The sequence below is a fragment of the Neopelma chrysocephalum genome, unplaced genomic scaffold (genome assembly GCF_003984885.1).
Source record: "Neopelma chrysocephalum unplaced genomic scaffold, ASM398488v2 Primary Assembly neopelma1_22, whole genome shotgun sequence".
NCBI lineage: Eukaryota > Metazoa > Chordata > Aves > Passeriformes > Pipridae > Neopelma > Neopelma chrysocephalum.
In genome coordinates this window covers 14,857,533-14,866,798 of record NW_020897689.1, presented here as the reverse complement: position 1 = coordinate 14,866,798, position 9,266 = coordinate 14,857,533, and the positions used below count along the sequence as shown (strand labels likewise).

At 45.5% G+C, this 9,266-nt stretch overlaps 1 protein-coding gene and 1 long non-coding RNA gene across 7 annotated transcripts in view; one reads left to right on the top strand and one right to left on the bottom strand.

Moving 5' to 3' along the window:
- Positions 1-731: 731 nt before the first annotated feature.
- On the bottom strand, positions 732-3,907 carry LOC113974117. Of its 2 annotated transcripts, XR_003536573.1 has the most exons (4): positions 3,739-3,907; positions 3,204-3,326; positions 2,640-2,793; positions 732-1,866 (listed from the first exon to the last, which is right to left on the bottom strand). It is a non-coding gene; the product is annotated as an uncharacterized LOC113974117 (long non-coding RNA). The 2 variants fall into 2 exon arrangements; XR_003536523.1 differs by lacking the exon at positions 2,640-2,793.
- A 196-nt stretch (positions 3,908-4,103) lies between these two features.
- The window catches only part of FAM110B (family with sequence similarity 110 member B), a 121,365-nt gene continuing 116,202 nt past the window's right edge, over positions 4,104-9,266 (top strand). For 3 of the 5 annotated variants that reach the window (XM_027709184.1, XM_027708734.1, XM_027708941.1), the window contains exon 1: positions 4,104-4,194. The gene's annotated coding sequence lies outside the window, so the exon portion shown is untranslated. Of the gene's footprint in view, positions 4,195-4,642; positions 4,927-9,266 lie in introns of those variants that run through there. The other 2 variants (XM_027709094.1, XM_027708879.1) reach the window with 2 other exon arrangements.

Here is a 9,266-nt window from a genome sequence, read left to right as displayed (position 1 = left end):
GAACAACCTGCTCTAGTGGAAGGTGTCCCTGCTAATGGCAGGGTGACTGGAACTAGATTATCTTAAGGGTCTCTTACACAAGGGTCTCTTGCACAAACCATTCTATGATTCTAAGTAGTGCTGAGACCTTCAGGGAGATGAGAAGAGTGTTTCTGGTTTGTTTCACCACACTATTGACCACCAGAAGAAGGGGTTAGCATGACTAACACTTCTCCTTTGTCATCAGTCCCCCGCTTCAAACAATACTGAGAAAGTACTTTTCCCAGCATTCCTAAATATCTGCACCATTTACAGCCTCTACTAACACACTGCTTACATATTTTCTACAAAGCTTATGATTAAAGTAAAAAAAAACCCCAAACTTACATAATACTGTCCAGTGCACAAAGACTATAGAGCTTGTGCAAGCAGATGGATACACATGATGGGTGGGAATAGAGGACTCAGCCAGTTTTTTGTGAAATATTGCTCACTGAGCTTTGTTCAGTGTGTTCATGCAGCTCGGTAATGTGCAGGTATGGACTGATCCAGCTGATGGCTAAAGTGGTGCTTTTTTCCAGCCATCTCATCCCCACCTTGGCAGGCATAGCTGAGGTGATGGCTGGATAGGCTGAGCAGGCAGACCAGGTTGACCATCCGAAATGATGCACATGCCTCACTAATGGATTTAACCAAGGTTGAGTACACTAGAAGACTTGGTGATAGTGCAGGTTACAGCTTGGTCTGTTGAGCTTGTTGCTGATCCCAGTTCACACCTCCTGGTCAGCTGATTGGAGGGCCTCAGAACTAAATACATCCTACAGGTGGAGGGGCAGGGACGAAGGCTACACCACTTAGTATTCAAGTTGCTGTGCCTAATTCAATCTGAATGCCACAGTAATACAGGCAGGAGTCCGCATTTTTAAATCCTTACACATAAGTTTACATAAGGAGAATGTATCCAAAGCCCAAACTTTCCGCAGACAGGATTTTAGAGCTAACCAGCTCAGTCATTCTTACTCACAGTTACAGGTGATATTCTGAATAGCGTATGCCATGCCAAAATACAACTGAAATCCTCTTTGAATGCAAGCAGACCACAGCTTTAGCAGCAGCTGTGAGATGGAGACTTACTGTTAATGGCAGATTCAAGTAGCATGAACAATAATGAGGCTCTGTTAAAGGCGGACAGAGCTTGTCTGCATTAGAACTGGACCTTGAGAACCTGCGTTAATTAACACAGTTTTAAGTGGTGTCAGCTGTTTCTGAGTAAACCTATTGATTAAGTCTTATAAGAATATGGATTTAGAAAGACAGTTATTATCAATAGGTGGGGGTTTAACTTTTTCAATCTCAAAATCTTTTAAAAGTTGTGAAATATTTTAATGGACTGACAAGATTATTGCATTTGATAATAATGTTTTTTGGAAAGCATAAAGAAGAAATCAGTTTTGAATGCAATAGTTTTATGTTCATTTCCAGAAGTTCTTAACCTAGTTCCAGACAACACAATTTCTTATGCACATTTTTTACTCCCATTAAGCAGTCTTATTGAGCCAGAGGAGTTTAATCAGGTATAACCATGTTTATAAAATTAGTTTCTTACTTTAGATATTATTTATAAATCAGGGCTTTATATGCTTATTTATTTATAAATCAGTATCTCAAAATGCATAGATTTGTGTACAAGGATAATCATGTAAGGTACCCTAAATGTCATCCTAAGGCCAGGGTGCTGGTTACATTAGAGGGATATGGAACATGATGAAGTCCATGGATGTTCATGACAAAGTCATGGCTGCAGCTTGCCTTGCGGTGGGAGGACCTCTCACCACTGCTTCAATGGGTTGGTCTTCTGTCTGAGGCAGAGGCTGGGCTGTCACTTGTCTTGATGGTGAGAGCAAAGATCATATTTTAGTAGTTATATTAAAATTAAAAGGTGAGACTTTAATTGTATTATTCCATACTTCTTCCCAGAGGGAGCAGCTGCACAGTGTGGCATAATTTAATAAAGCTATCCATCATGTGATGCCTGGATGTGAAAAACTTGCCAGGTCGTACTGTAAGACACAACTCCGTAGTCCTTGTTTTGTCACTAAAGGCACAACAGAACTACTATAAATACGCCTAGGCTTTAGCAAATGTTTGTACATTGATCTAAAGTTAAAATATTGACAAACCTTTCTTTTGACTAGGAATTGAGAAATTTTCTGGCCAGAACAAGTTATCTAGTTTTACATTACAAATGTATTTGCCTACTCCTTCCCTACTACAGACATCCAGCCTAAAGAATAAAGGGCAGAATGCATGTCCAGTAAAAGTTGGTCACACGAGGTGGGGTGCCTGTGTATTGAACAAATTAAGTACCCTTCATGTGGGGAGGGCGTTTGTTCAGCAGAAGCTACAGGGCTGATGGTTGGCTTCTGTCCCTAGTGCATAATGCAGTAAGCAGATCTCAATAGTACCTAGCATGTACGATGTAGCTCTAGCACACTGGCTTTACTTAAGGCTGCCTGATGGCTTCTCCATGCTTATGACATTGGTTTATATTTTCAGACTTTTTACCTCGAACCACATCCTTTTTTAATTTTAAGATAAAACAAAAAAATTATTTCCTTCCCCTCACCCAGCTACAGGAATAAAGGTTAAAAGTCACATACTTTTGATTCTCTTTCTCTAAAGCTGCCATGTTACCATGTCTAGGAAGCAGAAGGTCCTTGATGATGTGGAACAGCTCACATGTTGCACATTCCCCTCCTTCCTCACGTTACCTGTATCTTTCCACGGGCATCTCATGGACCACACAGAAAATTTCTAGGCAATAGGTAGGGGAACTGACAAACCACCTGCTTCTTTGGATCACAAAAAAGTAACTTGGTCTAGTACCAAACTTGAGGAGCTGGCTTAGCACCAAAGGATCAGTGCTACCCTACCACTCTGTCTGGGAAGCTGAGCTCTGGGCAAAGAGTAAGGGATCCAGGGTGGGATCTTTTAACTACTGGGGCTTAATGAATGCGACAGGGAAAGAGCTTTTAAGGAGGGCTGCTCAGTTAGAGAGTTTATCAAGTTTATACCTGGTCTTAACAACCCTAGAGTAGTCTAGTTTTGTTACTACCTTCTTAAAACGTCCCTTATGAATATACAGTAATGAGTAGTTTTGCTCATTCCACCTCTATACAAATGGCTGAAATCTAGCTGCCCTTCAGAGAAGGCATTATACTTACCATTTGTAAGTCTGTCAGTATCTTCTAAGTGAGATGTGAATGAGGGGAAATTCTCCCCCCTCTATCCTTTTAACCGGCATGACAGGGCTGCATGCGTTGACCTCAAGTACCTGAACTGAAGGTCTGAAATCGGTAAGGTTGGGAGAGGTGTATAGGATGAGCATCAGAGCACTATGATAAAAAAAAAAAAGTGCTTTTAAAGGTACCTCAATGATCAGTGAGCAACTGGACACGTAGAACAATAGGCAAATGAGTGGCAACGTTTGAAAGAAGATCTGTGACCTACCACAGACAATGGGGTAAAGGTGCATCAGAAACTCATTTTTCAGTAGTTCTTGGTGGCTGCCAAGGACAGAATGCTAAGAAACCAGTCTTCACGATCCCATCTACCCTGAGCAATAAAACACCCACCCTTAATTTAACAGGAGTCAGCTCCTGAGGCATAAACAGGCAGCTGAAGCACCGCGCGTAGGCTGACTTCAGTGCTGGATGCCGAGCAGCGCTTGGCACAGGTGAAGAGGTTTTCATCACAGACCTAAATTAACTTCGGTGAAGTTACTCCGTGTCTGCCAGCGGCGGAGGAACAATCTTCGAGTGGGAGAAGCGTCCAGCCTGCCACCCGCCGCCCTCCCCTACCGGCGCCGCTCGGCCGAACAAAGGCGGCAGCGGCGGGTCCCCTTTGTGCGGCGCGGGCAGGAGAAGGGGCGATCCCGCCCGCTCGGAGCTCCCCGCCCCGGGCTCCCCGCCCCGCCAGCCCGGCCCGGCGGCGGACGGGAGGAAGAGCCGGCTGCGCGGCGGGCGGGCGGGCGGCTGCGAGCGGCTCGGTCCGGCCCCCGCGCCCCGTTCCCGCCCCTCCACCGCCGATCCTCCGCCCCCTCCGCCTCCTCCTCGCGGCGGCGGCGGCGGCTTTCTCGGCCCCGGCTCCTCGCGCTTCTCCGCGGCTTCGCCTCGCTTCTCTCCGGGAGGCTCCCGCGCCGCGCTGGCCAGGACGGTGAGTGCGGCGTCGGCCCGGGGCTGAGCGCGGCGCCGTCCCGCAGCGGTGCCCCCGCTGGCCGGGGGCGGCCCCGGGGAGCGGGGGCGGGCGGGACCCCCACTACCACCCCCGGCGGGCGTCTGGCGAAGGGGCTGCGGCGCGGGCGGAGGTGCGGTGCTGGCGGCGCCGTGCTGCCCCTGGGACGGGCGGGGGGCTCGCCCCCTCCGGGCGCTGCGGCAGGAGCCGCCCAGCCCAGCCCAGCCCTGCCTCGCCGCCGGGGGTCGGCGGGCGGGCAGCTCCCTCCGGGGACGGAGAGCAGCCCCGTGGGGTGGGTGTCGCGGGTGGGTGCCTCGCCAGCCGGGCCGGCTTCTCCCCTGCCTCCGGGGGAGGCGGCTCCGACCCCCAGCTGGCGAGCGGGTCCGCGGCAGAGCGGGTAGAGCGGTTTGGCTCCTCTGAAACGCCTCGCTAATGTCAGGGGAAAACATATGGCCCAGGAGAAAGCCGCTGGAAGCGATAGCTGTTGAACTCCTCCGAGTTATTTGCCCCGGTCGGTGCGAAGTGAGAACTTCCTCCCGGGATGCCCTTTCGGGGGATGCGGGGCTGAGCACATGGCTGCCTCCCCTGGGTCTGCCCCGCATCTGTCACAGCACCGCCTGCCACGGGGCCTGCCGGCGCCTGCTCTCCTTTCAGAGTACTAATCTGACCTCAAGAAAACTTTTAACTGGGCGAGGGGAGGAGGCTGATCCAAAGGTAATATACTTAAACATGTTGGGGGTTTTTTCCTTCTCTTCTTCCTTCCCTCTCTCAGACAAGACATCTGTGAAAAGGAGGAAAAGAATGGAATTGTGTCCAAGGGTCCAGTGTATATGGCAGTTCATAGTGCAGAGAGGAAGGTTAAAACTTTCAAAGACCTGGCACTGGCAAATTAACATCTCCGGTGAATCATAGCATTAATTTCTTTAAACTTGAATTTTATGGTCATTTGCATGTTGATCCTTGCTTGTGTTTGAAGTCTGCAGATACTGTGTTCAGATATTTAAGGATGAAATGTCTCAGTTGTGTTTGAAATGACAATGTCATTGTGTTTTGTAAGCAGCAAGACAGCTTTTATCTTTAATGTAGACCATTTTATCACTCAGCTGTAAATACTTGCTCTGTTTGTAAATCTGCCACTGATTTCTTGGTTGGCTTTGCAAAGGTCACTTTAGTTTATCAAATGCAGGCATTTTTTTTGGAAAATACCTGTATTGATTTAATATGGTAGTGGGTCAAACTTGGCATTTATCATTTATTTCACATTTGTACTAATGTGCCATATTAGCCAGGCTTTATAAAGTAACTATTTCTTGGTTCTGCGTGTAAAGCCTACTGGCAGATCTTGGTGTGTGGTGTTCAGGAGGTGCACAGCTTGGCTTGTGTCTGATGTTAAGTGTCCTACTTATTTAAAAATGTTGGGAGCTCTAAAAAGGTCAGTGTAATCCATACCACACGTGTGCTCAACTGACCTAGAATTAACAAGATAAAGCACTTTTAAGTGTTTCTGGAGTAAAAGTAGGGTGTTACTTCCTTGTAACTTGGTTTTTCAAAGCATCCAGTGCTATGCTCCCAGATTTGAAGGGTGGCAGAACACCCACCCTGCTGCTGCAAAGGCTTGACTTAAGCTGGTGAGACGGGTCATGAGAGCAGAAGGCACCAGCAGCGTGAAGGTGCTCCCCGGAGAGATGAACATGATGGTGACGGTGGCCAAGGGAGGTGGGTGCAGACACCACCATCAGGGACAGCGGGCAGCCCTTGCCATGGTGTGGGGCTGTTGGAGCTGACGAGCTGTGTGCCCTTTCAGGGCCCTTATTTTATGTGGGTTAGTAACTTGGCATGTCAGTTGATATTTCATGCTGCAGCACTGAGTTTCCCCTCTGGGTTTCAGGAGGCAGCAGGCAGGTGCCTGTGCACCGCGGTGGAGATGCAGGCATACCAGGAATGTGGTGGTTCGTGTGATTTACTGCCTCAATGCCTTGCACTTGCCTGTGCCAGCAAGTTCACTCTGTTGCACAGAAGGCCCAGACTGCCTTCATGCCAGTGCATCCATGTTAAGAAAACCATGTCACAAGCTGAAGTTAAGAGGGCAGCAGTGTTTCCCAGATTCATGTGGAGACCATTCACTGTCACTTTGCTAGAGAAGTTCATGTGTCGGGCTGTAGCACTTGGCCAAAAGCACCCTCCTTCCCTGCTCCTCATAGGCTTGTGGTGGAGGCATGCTGGAGATCTCAAATTGTTACTGGAGGCACTGGATAGGAGATGGTTTTCTGTTAAAGGTTCATGCTGTGCTTCAAAATCTGGAGGGCTAAGTTTGATTTAGTGAGGCAAAACTCAGTCAAATTATAGAATGTAGCCTTGCAAACCTGTTATAGTTGCTCAGAGCTACAGAGCAGCTTTTAGATACTGTGCTAGTGTATAAAGGGAAGGTGTTTCTCAAATGTGCTTTTGTAAGTACATTTCCCAGTGCTGAGTAAGTTGGAAGTCAGTACGCTGGATTATCATAGGGTACATTTTGGCCATTAATTGTGATGGAACGTAGAGTAAATGAAGGGTCATGTTTACAGCCTGCCCAGAACCAGAGGGTATATCTTTAAATTCTGTAACATCTCTGGTCTCTCACTGGCTGACAATGTTTCTTGCTTTCCACTGCTAGATTAGAGCTCCTAATTTTGAATTAAACTGAAGGTTAAGTATATGTCAGCTGCAAAGTGTTTTTATTTCAAGGAAGTTTCATTTTAGCAGGGCACGTTCTGAGAAGTTAAAAAACTAGTTTGTTTGATTTGTCCACAGGGTTGAAGACCTGTAGGAGTTGGAGGTTTAAATAAAATTTAAAAAAAAAGAAAAAAGAAAAGGCTTGGACTGTCTTAGTGGAAGGTACAACGACTGCTTGGAAACTGCATTTTAAGGAGGAGAGAAAGCTTGCCAAGAAGGGCTGTGGACCTTGCTGTGAGAGTAAGATACTGCAAGTTACCAGAAAACCTAAAAGGAATGAAGTGAAGGAGTAGATTGATTGTTGGAGAGCAGAAACTGCAGGAATAGTATGTGAATTGCCAAAAGCTAGAGGATGAAGAAATTTAAGATGAAGAGGGAAAAATAATAAAAGGAAGAGGAGAAGAGAACTTGGCTATGGTGTTGTGAGGACCAGGCTGTAGTTGAAAAATGTATCTGCTGCACCTAAAATTAGCAACTGTAACCAGTTTTAGATAAGGATAAAGATTTGAACAGGGAAGAAAGATAGGGTAGAAATAAAAAATCCATGGAAATGACCAGAATAAACATCTTACCCCTGCTTCCAGAATCCAGACTAAGTCAGCAAGCGGTCTCTGTTTTGGGAGTCTGAGAGTGTTGGCACAGAACACTGGAGCCAGGTTAAAAAAAACCCTCAGGATTGGTTGTTGTCTGTCAGGTTGAATGTAGCAGTAGAGATAGTAATATAGCAAAAAACATATACTTCTGTTTATTTTAAAAGGAGAAGAGAACAAAATCTTTACACCTTTTACTCTGGTCTCAATAGTATTCAAGGATTTAGAACAAATTTGGAACAGAAAAAGTAATTAAGTATACAAAGATAAGTGGAAAACAGGATAAAATGCATCATGGATTTGCCACAATTAGGTCATGGAAGACTAAAATCTTATTATTACTGGTTAAATACTGAATGTTGTAGACAAAAGGAGCAGAAAGCTTCAGTTCTATGTGTACACACCATGGCGGGCGTGACACCGAAAATAACTAAACTGGAAATGCGAGGCTTGGCTGAAGAATGGTGAGGTGTCTCCTGAAGGAGAAATTGTGACTCTGGATGAATAAAGGAATTACTGATCTAGATCAGTATTACTGGGGAGCTGGTCTCTTTACTTCACCATACTGGCTGAGATAACTGTATGAAAAGGATAACTGCTGATGAGGCTAAGTTAGGAAACCTAGTCAGCACTGAGGTGAGTTGGATTACTGCACAGGAAGAATTGAATGTCTGTGATGACTGAAGCAATAGGAATGACAGAAGTTAAATAGCTCTAAAAGCAAAGTTATCTACTGAATGATTATTAACAACAAGTTTACTATCAGCTGGCAGGTCATCCCTTAAAACAGGAGTGGAGGAAAAGGCCTGACTGCCACAGTCAAACAGGGGTACTCTTATGTGATATACTGTGTGTGAAATGGAAGCAAATGTGATCCTCAGTGAGAGCTCTTCGGTGGAGATAGACAAGGTATTAGGGAGACTTCATGTCAAATACTGTACATAGTTCTGGGCACTTATGTACAGAAAATATTAAATTCTAGTGGAACATGTACAGGAACATTCAAGTTACAAAGATGATGCGGTGTGAAAAGTCTGGAGTTACATGAGAGACCAAGACTTAAGGTACTCTGGCTTTTGTGGCTTAATAATGGCAGAGATGGGAGATAGCAACTGCTTATAAATTCCCTGGGGCAGATTTTTGGAGAAGAGGAAGGGTCATAAACTGAAGGTTTGTTCTGTGATTTTGGTTTAAAAACTTGATGTACAGAAGGATGATGTGATGGCTTGCTGAATGAATGTTAGAATAATGTACATGAGGAATTCAAAAGGAATTTCCTAACTGTCAGATTTTAGATGCCCTGCTAGCTGTAGGTCTCCTAAGTACCAGCTAAGTGTTGAAGTTTGCATGTGACTGTTAATGAATTGAGCAGTTCAGGTTACTGAAGCTACCATATTTTATGCTTTGATGTTCACATGTAATCAAAAGAAATAGAAATCACTTCAGTAAAGGAAGTGCGATGAGCAGAAGCACTTATTTGTGGGAAGTGCGTGTTGTCCAGTCACTTCATGGTGAATGGAATTTATAACAAGTGAAAACACTCATCTATGACAGTAGTAGCTGCTGCTTTTTCTTCTCCTTTTAGTGCATAATGGAGTAGAATCAAGCTCAATTCATAAAATATTAAAGATGACCACAAATTAATATGTGTGGGACAGAAAATGCATGAATGGATGTGCAGGCTGGGGGTCAGGTTGGCTGACTTGAACCTATAAATAAATAAAAGGATTGTGCTCTCCTGTTGAGTGTGTG